Here is a 14,783-nt window from a genome sequence, read left to right on the forward strand (position 1 = left end):
TTTAGACCTAAAGACACCTGGAGATTGAATGTAAGGCAATGGAGAAACATTCATCGTGCAAATGGAAATCAAAAGAAAGCTGAAGTAGCTATATTTATATCAGACAAATTAGATTTTGTTAAGCTGAAGACTGTAACAAGAGATGAAAAAGAGTATTATATCATAATAAAGGGGACTATCCAACAAGAAGATCTAACAATTTTAAATATTTATGCCTCCAACCTGGGTACACCCAAATATATAAAACAATTAATAACAAACATACATGAATTCATTGATAATAATACAATAATATTAGGGAACATTAACATCCTACTTACAACAATGGACAGATCATCTTCAACAAGAAAACAAAGGCTTTGAATGCCACCCTGGACCAGATGTACTTAACAGATATATTCAGAACACTTCATCCTAAAGCAGCAGAATATACATTCTTTTCAAGTGCAGTAGGAAAATCCTCCAGAACAGATCACATACCAGGTCACAAAACAGGCCTCATCAGCTACAAAAAGATCATACCATGCATACTTTCTGACCACAAAGCTATGAAACTTGAAGTCAAACACACAAGAAAATTTAGAAAGACCACAAATACATGGATGTTAAACAACATGCTACTAGAAAATGAATGGGTCAACCAGGAAATCAAAGAAGAATTTTAAAAAATACATGGAGGGGTGCCTGGGTGGTTCAGTGGGTTAAAGCCTCTGCCTTTGGCTCAGGTCATGATCCCAGGGTCCTGGGATCGAGCCCCACATCAGGCTCTCTGCTCAGCAGGGAGCCTGCTTCCCTCTCTCTCTGCCTGCCTCTTTGCCTACTTGTCATCTCTGTATGTCAAATAAATAAATAAAATCTTTAAAAAAAATGGAAACAAATGAAAATGAAAACAGAACTGTCTAAAACCTTTGGGGTGTAGCAAAGTGGTCCTAAGAGGAGAATATATAGCAATACAGACCTACCTCAAGAAACAACAAAAATCTCAAATATACAACCTAACCTTACATGCAAAGGAGCTAGGAAAAGAACAACGAATGAAACCTAAAGCCAGCAGATGAATGGAAATAATAAAGATTAGAGCAGAATTAAATGACATAGAAACTAAAAAATATAGTAGAACAGATCAATGAAACTAGGAGTTGGTTCTTTGAAAAAATTAATAAAATTGATAAACTTCTAGCCAGACTTACAAAAAGAAAAGAAAAAGGACCCAAATAAACAAAATCACAAACAAGAGTGGAGAAATAACAACCCACACCACAGAAATACAAACAGTTGTAAGAGAATATTATGAAAAATTGTAGGGCAACAAATTTGGCAATCTGGAAGAAATGGTTGAATTCCCAAACACATATACACTACAAAAACTGAAACAGGAAGAAATAGAAAACTTGAGCAGACTGTTAACCACAAAGAATTTGAATAAATAATAAAAAATCTCCCCAAAAACAGAAGTCCTGAGCTAGGTGACCTCTCAGGGGAATTCTACCAGACATTTATGGAAGAGTTAATATCTATTCTTTTCAAACTGTTCCAAAAATTAGAAATGGAAGGAAAACTTCTAAACTCATTCTATAAGGACAGCATTACCTCAATTCCAGATGAGGACTCCACTAAAAGAGAGGACTATTGGCAAATATCCATGAAGAAAAATTCTCAACAAAAATCTAGCAAATTGAATCCAACAGTACATTAAAAGAATCATTCTCATTGATCAAGTGGGATTTACTCCTGGGTTGCAAGTGTGATTCAATATTTGCAAATCAACAAACATGATACACCACATTAATAAAAGAAAGAACCATATGATCCTTTCAATAGATGCAGAAAAAGCATTTGATTAAGTGTACATCCATTTATGGTAAGAAAATAGGGGTGGAGGGAGCCCACCTCAACATAATAAAGGCCTTATATGAAAAACCTACAGCTAATATCATCCTCAGTGGGAAAAAACAGAGGTTTTCCTTTATGATCAGGAACAAGACAAGGATGTCCACTCTTACCTCTGTTTTAAATATAGTACCGGAAGTCTTAGCCTCAGCAATAGGACAATGAGAAGAAATAAAAGGCATCCAGATCGACAAGGAAGAAATGAAACTTTCAGTATTTGCAGATAGAAAACCCAAAAGACTCCACCAAAAAATTCCTACAGCTGATACACAAATTCAGTAAAGTTGCAGGTACAAAATCAATGTACAGAAGTCTCTTGCATTTTTTATATCAATAATGAATCTGCAGAAAGAGAAATACAAAGAAATTGATCCCATTCACAATTGCACCCAAAATCATAAGATACCTAGCAGTAAACCTAACCAAAGCAGTAAAAGATTTGTACTGTGAAAACTATAGAACACTGGTGGAAGAAATTGAAGATGACACAAAGAAATGGAAAAACATTCTATACGCATGTACTGGAAGAACACATATTGCTAAAATGTCTATGCTACCAAAACCAATCTACACATTCAATGCAATCCTTGTCAAAATGCCAATAGCATTTTCCACAAAGCTAGAACAAACAATCCTAAAATTTGTATGAAACTGCAAAAGATCATGAATAGCACAGCAGTCTTGAAAAAGAAAAGCATAGCTGGAGGTATCACAAGTTATATTACCAAGCTGTAATGAAGAAGACAGTATGGTATTGGCACAAGGACAGATACATGGATCAATGTAAGAGAATAGGAACCCCAGAAATAGAGCTACAGCTATATGGTCAACTAATCTTTGACAAAGCCGGAAAGAATACTCAGTGGGAAAAAGACCGTCTCTTCAACAAATGGTGTTGAGAAAACTGGACAGCAACATGCAAAAGAAAGAAACTGTGCCACTTTCTTATACCACTCACAAAAATCAATTCAAAATGAATGAAAGACTTTAATATTTTATAGCAGCATTGTTCACAATAGCCAAAATATGGAAAGAGCCCAGATGTCCTTCGACAAATGAATGGATAAAGAAGATGTGGTTAATATGTACAATGAAATATTACTCAGCCATCAAAAAGAGTGAAATCTTGCCATTTGCAACAACATGGATGGAGCTAGGAGGTATTATGCTAAGTGAAATAAGTCAGAGAAAGACAAATACCATGTGATTCCAGTGGTTTAATATCGTATGATTTCATATGATTTATGTGGAATGTAAGAAAGAAGTCAGAGGAACATAGGGGAAGGGAAGGAAAAATAAAATAAGATGAAATCACAGAAGGAGACAAGCCATAAGAGACTCTTAACCCATAGGAAACAAACAGGGTTACTGAAGAGGGAGATATGGGGGGAGGGAGTAATTGGAGGATAGGCACTTGATGTAAGGCACTTGATGTAATGAGCACTGGGTGTTATATGTAACTGAGGAATCACTAAATTCTACCTTGAAATTAATAATACACTATATGTTAACTAAATTGAATTTAAATACAATTTTTAAAAAAGTATGAAAGAGCTTAGTGTGAGACTGGAAACCATCAACATCCTAGAGGAGAACATAGGCAGAAAACTTTTTGACCTTGGCCATAGCAACTTCTTTCTGGATATGTCTACTAAGGCAAGGGTACCTAAAGCAAAACTAAACTACTAGGACTTCACCAAAATAAAAAGCTTCTGCACAGTAAAGGAAACAATCAACAAAACTGAAAGGCAACCTACGGAATGTGAGATGTTTGCAAATAACATATCTGATAAAGGGTTAGTATTCAAAATCTATAAGGAACTAATCAAACTCAATACCCAGAAAACAAATAATCTAATTAAAAAATGAACAGAAGACATGAATAGAGATTTTTCCAAAGAAGACATAGAGATGGCCAACAGACATGTGAAAAGATGCTCAACATCACTCATTATCAGGGACATACAAATCAAAACTATGATGATATATCACCTTATACCTATCAGAATGGCTAAAATTAGCAACATGGGAAATACATGTATTGACTTGGATGTGGAGAAAGGGGAACCCTCTTATATTGTTGGTGGGAATGCAAACTGGTGCAGCCCTTCTGGAAAACAGTGTGGAGGTTCCTCAGAAAGTTAAAAATAGAGCTATCCCATGGACTAGAAATTGCACTACAAGATATTTATCCAAAGGATACAAACATAGTGATTCGAAGGGGCACATACAGTCGAATGCTTATGGCAGCAATATCCACAATAGCCAATCTATGGAGAGATCTCAAATGTCCAACAACTGATGAATAGATAAAGAAGATGTGGTGTACACACACACACACACACACACACACACACACACACACACAGAGGAATATTATTCAGCCATAAAAAGAATGAAATGTTTCCATTTGGAATGACCTGGATGGAGCTAGGAGTTTTATACTAAATGAAATAAGTCAGAGAGAGACAAATATCATATGATTTCACTCACATGTTGAACTTAAGAAAAAAAACACGCATAAAAAAAGAGAGAGGGAGACCAAGAAACAGACTCTTTAACTATAGAGAAGAAACTGAGGGTTGCTGAAGGGGAGGTCAGTAGGAAATAGGATAAATGAATGATGGGTATTAAAGAGGGCAGTTGTGATGAGCACTGGAAAATTTATTTAGAAAATTTAAAAAACAATAAAAAAGGAGAAATAACTTATTCAATATGTAAGTGATGAATTATTAAATTTTGAAACTAATATTAGGCTGTATGCTAGCTAACTGGAATTTAAGTAAAAATTCGAAACAAACAAAAATAAACATGATTATTTGTTAAGTGGCTAATGTACGTTCCTTGGCAACTTTTCTCTAGGCTTCCGTGTGTGTGTGTATTTTTTTTCCTTATGTTTCCAACTTTTCCATTTGAAAAATTCTAGCCTTATTCTGAATACAGTGAGAGAAAAGAAATTCACCCAGACATACCCAGGAATATAGTCAGTCACCCAGGACCCCACTCAGGGCTGGGACTAGGACAAGGTGACAAAGAAGCTCAAGTTGCAAGGGAACTTGAGAGTGAAGGCATGCTTAAAGATTGCACTCTAGGCCTCTCACTTGCCTCGTTCATGTTCTCACCCTACTCCCAGCTTTGGTATGAAGTCTTGTGGAGCGGAGTCCTTTGACTATAAATCCTTTGACTAGAAGTCAAGTCAATTAATTCACCAATTAGAGAGAGAAGGGCAGCTGCAATCATAGGATCTCTCCTGCCTTGGTATTTCCCCCTGATCCTTTCCTTCCAGTTGGCTCATCTTTGGCTGAGAGAATATATCTTTTAAGGGACTCTGTCAGCCTATTCCAAAATCTGGTGGGAGATAACTGACAACAAAGGAAAAGCAGGAGAATAGGAAAAAAAGACAGATAAGCCAGATGTATTAGGAAAAACTGTCTTTGTTTCAACACCATATATGTGGTAGTTTTACCCACAACAAGCAATTCTCTGACAGCAGCTGAGTATCCTACAATTTAACTAAATTTTGACACTACCTACCTGGATATACTTTCGGATAGATCCCAAGGTTAAGGGCTCAGTCCTAGGAAACTGTCCCCACTTAGTGCCAGCTGCAAGCAGTAGGTCCTCACGTTACTCATAACTTCTGTCTGACTTGGCTACAGTCAGAGAGTCTCATGACCCCTGCCTTATGTTTGATTAATTTGTTGGAGTTGTTCACAGAACTCAGAGAAACATGTACTAACCAGTTTATTAAACATTTGATAAAAAATGCAGATGAACAGCCAGATGAAGATATACATAGGCAAGGGTTCATCTGGGAGGATCCTGAGTATAGGAGTGTCTGTTCCCATGGAGTTGGAGTGTATTACTCTCATGGTGTGTAGATGTATATTCACCAACTTGGAAGCTCTCTGAATGCCCATGGGATTTTTTGGAGGCCTCATTACATAAGCATGATCTATTATTTACTCCATTTCTAGCCCTTTCCCATTCTCCGGTGAATGGGACGGTTGGAATTAAAAACTTCAAACTTCTAATCATGGCTTTATTTTTCTGGTTACTAGTCCCCATCCAGAAACCCTCCAGGAGCCCACCCAGAATTGCCTGATTAGAACAAAAGATGCTTCTGGTGCTCTTATCACTTAGGGATTTATAAGAGTTTCAGGAGCTCTGTGTCAGGAACCAGGATGAAAATTGACTTGTAGACAGTCCCATGATAAGAAAGGGTGGGTCAAGGTGGTGACAAGGATTTTCCCTCATATGTTGCCTGTTTTCCAGAAGGTTTAATGAGGTAGGAATCTAAGCATTTCACTAGGAATGGTTACTGTTCCCCTTAGGAAGGTTGGTAGTGAGAGAAAATGATAAAATGATTTCCTCTATAAAATTGCTCCTCAGTAGGGATTTGTGCACCCTAGGTTTAGCTAAGTGTCCACAATTTGCTCACTATTGCACCTTTTTTCTTTAAATTGCACCTTAGTGATTTATTGATTAGTTTTTGACATTTATAAAATATCTGTAGAAAGTTTGGATCTAGGTTGCCAGTACTATTAAAATTGCTCCCACCTCTCAATGTCCCTTTATTTTAATTTTATTTTTTAATTTAATTTTATTTCTTCAGTGTTCCAAGATTCTTTGTTTATGCACCACACCCAGTGCTCCATGTAATACGTGCCCTCCTTAATACATGCCACCACCAGGCAACTTCCTTGCACCTGGTCAATAAATTTGAATATAGGGGTGAAAAAGTCTTCTTTCCCTAGTTCACATGCCATGCTAATGCTCAGTGAGAAGATTTTCTGTTCTCTTCCAGTGAAACTACCTTGAACCACACAGTTGAACAAATGACAAAGCTTATAAATAGCACAGATATATGGCTAATAAAGGTGTTCAGCTTCACAGTGATTAGGGAGATACAGCTCAAGACCACACTGAGATTTCGTTATATACACATTTGGCAAAATTCAGAAGAAAATATCAAGTGTTAAAGAGGATTTGTATCAATTGGATATTTTATATACTTTTGTGGTAGGAGTGTAAATTCGCACAGCTTCTTTAGAAAAACAGTTTGGCTTTATCTTGTAACGTTGAACATTTATATGTCCTATACTTCTACTCCTGGGCATATGTCCAAGAGAAACTCTGGCATATTTGCATCAAGGGATATGACTAAAGATGTTTGTAGCAACATCATTCATCAAAGAAAAATCTGGGGCTCCTGAGTAGCTCAGTCGGTTAATTGTCTGCCTTTGGCTCAGCTCATGACCTCAAGGCCTGGGATCAAGCCCCACATCAGGCTCCCTGCTCAGTGGGGATTCTGCCTCTCCCTCTCCCACTTCCCCTCCTCTTGCTTGTGCACATGCTCTCTCTCTATCTCAGATATATTTTAAAAAATCAATAATTAAAAAATCAATAAAAAATTAAAAAAAACCCAAATGTCTGGGACAATAGATATATTCTTGCATATTTACATAATGCTAGGTAATATTACATTACAGTCCAAAAATGAACCAAAGCTACACATTGAAGAAGGAGAACTAGGTTGTCTCAGGGAGTCAAAAAATGAATCTCGTGGACAAAGGAGAGTGAATAAAGTGATAGAGTTTTGTTAAGCAAGGATACAGAAAAAGCTCTCAAGAGTGAAAGGAGTCCTGACAGGGCCTCCACTGACAGTCTTTTATTTAGAACTGACTAGGGAGCTTGCAGCCTTAACATTCTTGTGACTTCTTGGTTTGAGTGAGGACTGATTTTATTTCTTTTTAGGGTCTGGTTATCTTTGTTGGTCACAGGTGACTGTCATTAAAAAAAGACAATAACCCCCACCCCACCCCCTCAACATGCCCCACACACCTAGGGCAGAGTGATCTGGTGTGTTCCTCTATCTCTGGTTTCTTTACACCTCAGCATTTGGGGGATTTCTGTGAGCCTGATCACATAGCCCCCTATCTTTCTCTCTCTAACTATCCCCACCTGTTCCTTACTCAATATGACAATGTGGGTGAATCTTAGCAATAATGTCCTAAGTGAAAAATATAAATCCAAGGTTATGGAGCATTTAAATCCTTTCTAGAATGTTAAAACTAAACAATATGTGTTTTAGAAATAAATGTATGTGCTCCAACTGTATTTTTAAAAAGTAAGGTAGAAAAACACAAGATTCAGGGTAGTGGTTACCTCAGGTGTTGGGAGGCAGGGGAAATGATAAGGAAGGAGGATAGAAGTAAATGAAGTCACTGTCAATGGTCTAGTTTTCAGGTTGGGTGGTGAGTTAATGGTTGTGTATTATATTAAGCCAACCATCCATCCAACAAACCTATGAGTTTCTGAGGTGGTCCCTCTACCTCAAAGACCCTTTTATCTTTACATTGTTTCACACTTGTTCCTTATTTCTTCTTCTTTATTGTTTTCTAAATTTTCTAAATAATATTGTTTTAAATACATGAGTTTTCAATTTGACATGTAATTTAATTTAATTTAGAAAACTCGGAGTTTTTAATAACTTCCATAAGTGTCCCTAATTCTGTTATTTAGTGATGAATATGAACTCCACACTAATTCAACCTTCTTAGGGATGTGCATCTATGTTTGGACTTTGTGTATGTATATGAGGGATGAGAAAGGATATACAGTTTTATTTGCATTTGTTGGCTTTTCTTGTCATAAGTTCTTGGCTTTTGTCACACAAAAGTCATTCTGACTTTTTCCTGTCTTCATTTACTGCTTTCTCCATCCTTTTGCCCCCTTTTCACTCCTCATCTTCCCAAAGTTTCTGCCTCACTACATTGAATCTTCTGGATGATGTTCATTTCATGTATGTATCTCTAACCTTCCTTCTCTGCTACTTTTACTCATTAACTCAGCAAATATTTATGGAACATCATGGAACCTCTCTCATGTGCTGGGCATAATAGGACTGGTGCTACACCCATGAGGCAGTTGGTAACCATCTCAGCCTTCACAGAGGTCACAGATAAGTTGGGGAGAAAGACATTAAACCAGCAATTAAAACACAAAACAGTGGGTGCTGTGAAAGGAACAATATAGCATCTCTTTTTTTGTGAAAACCTGGGAGGCGGGCCTAACTCTGGTATGAGATTTCAGGGAAGATTTCCTGGAAGATGGATTGAGACCTGGAAGATAAAATGAAATCTTCTAATGAAGGGAAGGAAGGAATTTATCTGTTCAAATACACAGATCTAATTTGTTCATCTTTGCTGTATGAAAATGCAGTGTATGGATTTCATTGTATGAATGTACCATAACGTATTTTTTCAGTTTCCCATTGAGAATTGATTGGTAGTTTCTAATTCTCTTTTGCTATTACCATGACTGGGCAATTATTGTGTATGTTTTTATTTGAAGATGTTTGAAATTTTTCTAAAAGAGGTACATGTAGGAGTAAAATTGCCTTGTCCTAAGAAGTCATTAATTTCATTGATATGAGGGATGCCTGAGTGGCTCAGTTGGTTAAGCATCTGCCTTTGGCTCAGGTTATGATACCAGGGTCCTGGGATCCAGTCCTACATTGCGCTCCTTGCTCAGTGGGGAGCCTGGCTTCTCCCTCTGCCTGCCACTCCCCTTGCTTGTGTGCTCTCTCTTTCTCCCTCTCGCAAATAAATATTTAAAAAATTCATCAGTTTGAGTAGGGACCTAAGTTAAATATTTTCCATATAGATAACTGATTTTCCTAGCCTCTTTAATCTAGTAAGCATGTTCCTCTTCTGATTTGTAATAATTTCTCTGTAATACACAAAGCTCGTATACATGCAAGTTTTTATTTTCTAAGCTCTTATTCTCTGCCTTTGCTATATTTGCTTGTCCTCTGTTGTTATTAGAGATTACTATAAATAATGTGGATTTTTAAAAGACTTTGATATCTGGTCAGGCAAGTACTATTACAGGATTTTTATTCCTATAGTGCCTGGTTCTTTGTTACACAGCTTTGAAGAATGAAGAGGTTGACCAGATGAAGAGTGGTGTATACACCCAAGGTGGTGTAGAAAGAGGAGGAGGAAGGGGAGGTAAAAGAGGCAAAGTGCTGCCAGAAGGCAGAGAAAGAAGTTTCCGAGTTCTAAACCTTGTCAGCTTGGGCAGATGAACAGACACCATGGTTTTTTGTTCATTTGTTTTCCACCAAAGTGGAATTAGGCAATCCATGTTGGGCCAGAGAAGATGGAATTTCTCTGAAACAAAGGGAGTTTTGGCAGCTGCTTGGGAATATTCTGTAAAGTCCCTCTCCTGAGGTAAACTAACCAGAGATAGTTAGCTTGGTTTATAGCCATTAACCCAGGATATCAATGAGTGAGAAGCTCCCAAGCACCAGTAAGGTTTCAGGGTAGGACAGATAGGTGGTGTAAACTGGTCTAAGACCCAGACAAGGAGGCTGAGGCCCTGGGGAAGGAGAAAATGGGGGTGAAGAATTTTCTACAGACTCCATTTGCCTATCTACTTTTGCTGTGGTATTCCTTTTCCCCCAGTGGTGGGTAGGTCATGAGAAAGAGCAGCCTGAAGGCTGGGATTGATCTTATACTGTTGGCACAGGCCTTTGTTTTCCATAAGGCCCAGAAATACTGTACATAAGGTACTTCACCCCCATTTACCCTCACGTCTGAAAACAAGTCTAATTGTAAAATAGTATTATAATTGATTGTTCCCCCAGGTGCCCATTTCTTATCCTCCAACTTGTACTGTAGCCATGCCTCAGAACAAAAGAAAATGAACTGCCTTTCCCCCAGTATAAACCAGGAAGGCATATTTGGAGTCAGTTAATGTGGAGTACGGGTTTTGGTTGGAAATTGCCCATCTATAAAAAGAGAAGAAAAGTATCCCTTACCTTGATTTCTTATAGTTGATTAGGAAGACTTTTGGGAAGAGAGGACAAGCATCCCCACCTCAGTTCCTCTTTATCCTTTCCTGATGTATGGCCATATCTACTCACACAACTGACAGCCAGAGCTCTTGTCATCACTGCGAGGTGCTGGGACTAGTTATGTGTACCCAGGCTTGGTCCTACCTCCAGAGAGTGACCCTGGTTTCCCTGACCTCATTTCCTACCTATGAGACTCAAGGGGTACTGACTGTGACCTAGTAAGACTGCCTTAGTAGTTAATAGATGTGTTAGATATTTTTTTGGCCCACTGAAAGTTGGCATTGATGTGGGAAACAAGGGCAGAGGGAAATGTAGATAAAATTAAATGTTTTTATAACCTTCAACCCATTGACAAATATTTGAGGCAGAGTATATTCCTCCAGGAAGCTCCTGTCTTAATGTTAATGTCTTCCTAGGGGGAAAAACAGCCTTAGTTTGACAAGAGCAAGGCCTCCTGTATCCCGTGAGTCTTCTTTAGCATGTAAAAATCCTTTTGGAACCTCCCTTCCTTTTCCTTCCACCAACCCCAAAATGTATAATCAGTTGCTCCTCACAACCCTGGGGCAGCACCTATTTCTGCCCATGGGTCCTGTCCCCAAGCTTTAGTAAAACCACCATTTTGCCTTGGAAAGATCTCAAGAATTCTTTCTTGGCCATTGGCTCTGGACCTCACCAGCATTCAAAAACTACATCAGCATGATAGGGACGGTAGAATTGTTCCTTCTGACATAGCCACAATAAAAGGTTAACAGAAGCTAGTTTCTGGAGGGATAAAGTAGGCCACATGGGAGGTGGGAAGTCACCAAGGTAGACATTTGTTCCCTTGCCTTGTTCTGCTAGTCCCACATATAGATGGCCTAACCACTGGGGTGTCCATTTTAAAACATGCAGGGGGAGTACAGTTTGCAAGATGGAGTAAGAGGCTCCCGCTGCACATAGAAGCTCTCCTTTTATGGTATAGGCACAGCAGCCTGAAGGGGGAGGAACATATCTATCATTTACACAAAAACAACATTTATGCTTGTCTTCTGCATTTGCGCAGAGGAGACAATGCCAGGGTTTCCCTAGTAGGGGAATTAAAAGGGGGGCCTCATCAAACACAGCATGAGCCAGGTCTCTTAGGAGGTATCAGTGGCCAGCCTTCTGGTCAATATGAAGGTTCCTTTCATGGGTCTGAGAGACGGGAAGGGGGGGTGTCTTAGGAATCATACCCGAGGTAGGAAGAGTCAGAAACAGGAGGCTCTTCCTCATCATAACAGGGAACTGTGAGCATGATCCCTTGAAGTCTGCCCAAACCATTTGCAGGAGGATGTCTAGGGCACCATCCCAGGCTTTTTCCACTTGTCTTCCCAGGGAGGAGTCAGCCAAGAAGAGGGTAATAGGAGGGTGTCTTCCCAGATGTCTCGATGGGCAAGTAAGGAACTCGATCCTTTTGAGAGCCTTTTGGGTATCCACCAAAGAGTAGCCTCGGCTAGGACCCCTCAGTTACTGTTTGGTTTTCCCTGGGTTCCCCATATCTGGTGATTTGCTCCCAAAGGAATACTGAGTCCTCACCAACCAACATTCCCAACTTATATTGGGGGATCAGTCTGAAAGGAGTCCAGAGAATTTGTCACCCGAGTCTTGAGAATGGCAGTCATACTAATTGCTCTTAGACTGACAGGTGCCCATTGTACTGACAAACAAAAGAGAGAGATAGAGAGAGACTTGCTGCCCACTACTCACGGTTAGATGTCCTTGGTGATGGTGGAGATTGCAGGAGAGACCCCAGCAAATATTACATGATTTTTATTCCCTTAATGCCCGGAGTTCTTGGTCACGCTGCTTCGAGGAACTAAGAGTGGTGGGTAGCAAAGCAAAATTTATTGAGTGAACATAAAAAACTCCTGGAGAAAGAGGGGGTTTGAGAGATTTGCCATTTGGGCTTTAAAATCTAGGGGTTTTTATAAGCTCTTTTGCGTGACTATCTTGAGCATCCTGAGTGTGAGCCCGCTCTGGATTTGCTGCTAAGGTGTGCCAGTCAGGTCTTGAACTTGGACCCATCTGCCTATCTGATTATTTTCACGTGTTGATGGTCTTTTGGGCTGAGATCTGGGAGCTAACTTTCTGCAGTTGTGATACTGACAAATGCTCTGTGGTTACTTGACCTTTGTGGGGATGTTTTGTAGAAGTCCCTTCTGCAAAAGTTGCAAAACAGGATGTCAGTGCCCTCCTGTCTAAGCTGCCAAACAGGATGTCAGTGCGGTTTTATCTTAGCTGTCCTAACTTTGTATTTTCTTGTTGGGGACCCTGGCTCTGACTACCCAATTGTTCAACTAACTTAACAGTACCTCACTTCATTTTGTTTCTTCCAGCAGCATTGGCTACTTTTGCCTTTTTAGATAGATTCTCGTATTATTTTAAGGTAAACTTTTAAAGTTCCATGGAAACCTTGTCAGGCTTTTGGTTGTAATTACATTTACAAACATTGTTGTAATTACAATTACAAACATTGAGTTTGAGAATCTTTAGGGGAAATGCCATTTTTATTGAGACTTGTCTTTCATGTATATGGTTGTCTCTGCTATTTAGGTGTTTTTTTATGTGCCTCAATAAAGTTCCATAACTTTCTTTGAGAAAGTTCTTATACATCCTCAGTAGATATACTCTGAGATTATTTGTTACTCTGTTGTTAGTTTTAATTGCATGGTTTAAAAAATATATTCTTTGTTTAATGCTTCTACATGTTATTTTTTTTTCACCAAATTTTTATTTAAATTGCAGTTAGTTGACAGAGTGTAATATTAGTTTCGGGAGTAGAATTTGGTGATTAAACACTTACATACAACACTCAGTGCTCATCACAAGTGCCCTCCTTAATCCCTATCACCTATTTAATGCATCCTCTCACCAACACCCACCCCCAACCATGTTTGTTTTTAATAGTTAGGAGTCTGTTTCTTCATTTGCCTCTCTTTTAATTTTTTTAATTTTCTTAAATTTTTTTTATTTTTTTTTTATTTTCAGCATAACAGTATTCCTTGTTTTTGCACCACACCCAGTGCTCCATGCAATCTGTGCCCTCTCTAATACCCACCACCTGGTTCCCCCTACCTCCCACCCCCCCGCCCCTTCAAACCCCTCAGATTGTTTTTCAGAGTCCATAGTCTCTCATGGTTCACCTCCCCTTCCAATTTCCCCCAACTCCCTTCTCCTCTCTAACTCCCCTTGTCCTCCATGTTATTTGTTATGCTCCACAAGTAAGTGAAACCATATGATGATTGACTCTCTCTGCTTGACTTATTTCACTCAGCATAATCTCTTCCAGTCCCGTCCATGGGGACCGTGGCCATTGCTGCTATAAACATTGGGGTACAGATGGCCCTTCTTTTCACTATATCTGTATCTTTGAGGTAAATACCCAGTGGTGCAATGGTAGGGTCATAGGGAAGCTCTCTTTTTAATTTCTTGAGGAATCTCCACACTGTTCTCCAAAGTGGCTGCACCAACTTGCATTCCCACCAACAGTGTAAGAGGGTTCCCCTTTCTCCAACCCCTCCAACACATGTTGTTTCCTGTCTTGCTAATTTTGCTCATTCTAACTGGTGTAAGATGATATCTCAATGTGGTTTTAATTTGAATGTCCCTGATGGCTAGTGATGATGAACATTTTTTCATGTGTCTGATAGCCATTTGTATGTCTTCATTGGAGAAGTGTCTGTTCATATCTTCTGCCCATTTTTTTTTTAATCTGATTGTCTGTTTTGTATGTGTTGAGTTTGAGGAGTTCTTTATACATCCTGGATATCAACGTTTTGTCTGTACTGTCATTTGCAAATATCTTCTCCCATTCCGTGGGTTGCCTCTCTGTTTTCTTGACTGTTTCCTTTGCTGTGCAGAAGCTTTTGATTTTGATGAAGTCCCAAAATTTCATTTTTGCTTTTGTTTCCTTTGCCTTTGGAGACATATCTTGAAAGAACTTGCTGTGGCTGATATCGAAAGGATTCCTGCCTATGTTCTCCTCTAGGATTCTGATGGATTATGGTCTCAC

At 39.0% G+C, this 14,783-nt stretch overlaps 1 protein-coding gene across 2 annotated transcripts in view; it reads right to left on the minus strand.

Moving 5' to 3' along the window:
- LOC116865159 (interferon-induced very large GTPase 1-like) overlaps positions 1–12,763 on the minus strand; it is a 38,538-nt gene extending 25,775 nt beyond the window's left edge. Inside the window, exon 1 of one of the 2 annotated variants that reach the window (XM_032853351.1) lies at positions 12,479–12,763. The gene's annotated coding sequence lies outside the window, so the exon portion shown is untranslated. Of the gene's footprint in view, positions 1–10,717; positions 11,071–12,478 lie in introns of those variants that run through there. The other variant, XM_032853353.1, reaches the window with a different exon arrangement.
- Between the last annotated feature and the right edge of the window lie 2,020 nt (positions 12,764–14,783).

Source organism: Lontra canadensis, unplaced genomic scaffold (genome assembly GCF_010015895.1).
Source record: "Lontra canadensis isolate GAN:19392208 unplaced genomic scaffold, GSC_riverotter_1.0 scaffold7, whole genome shotgun sequence".
Classification (NCBI taxonomy): domain Eukaryota; kingdom Metazoa; phylum Chordata; class Mammalia; order Carnivora; family Mustelidae; genus Lontra; species Lontra canadensis.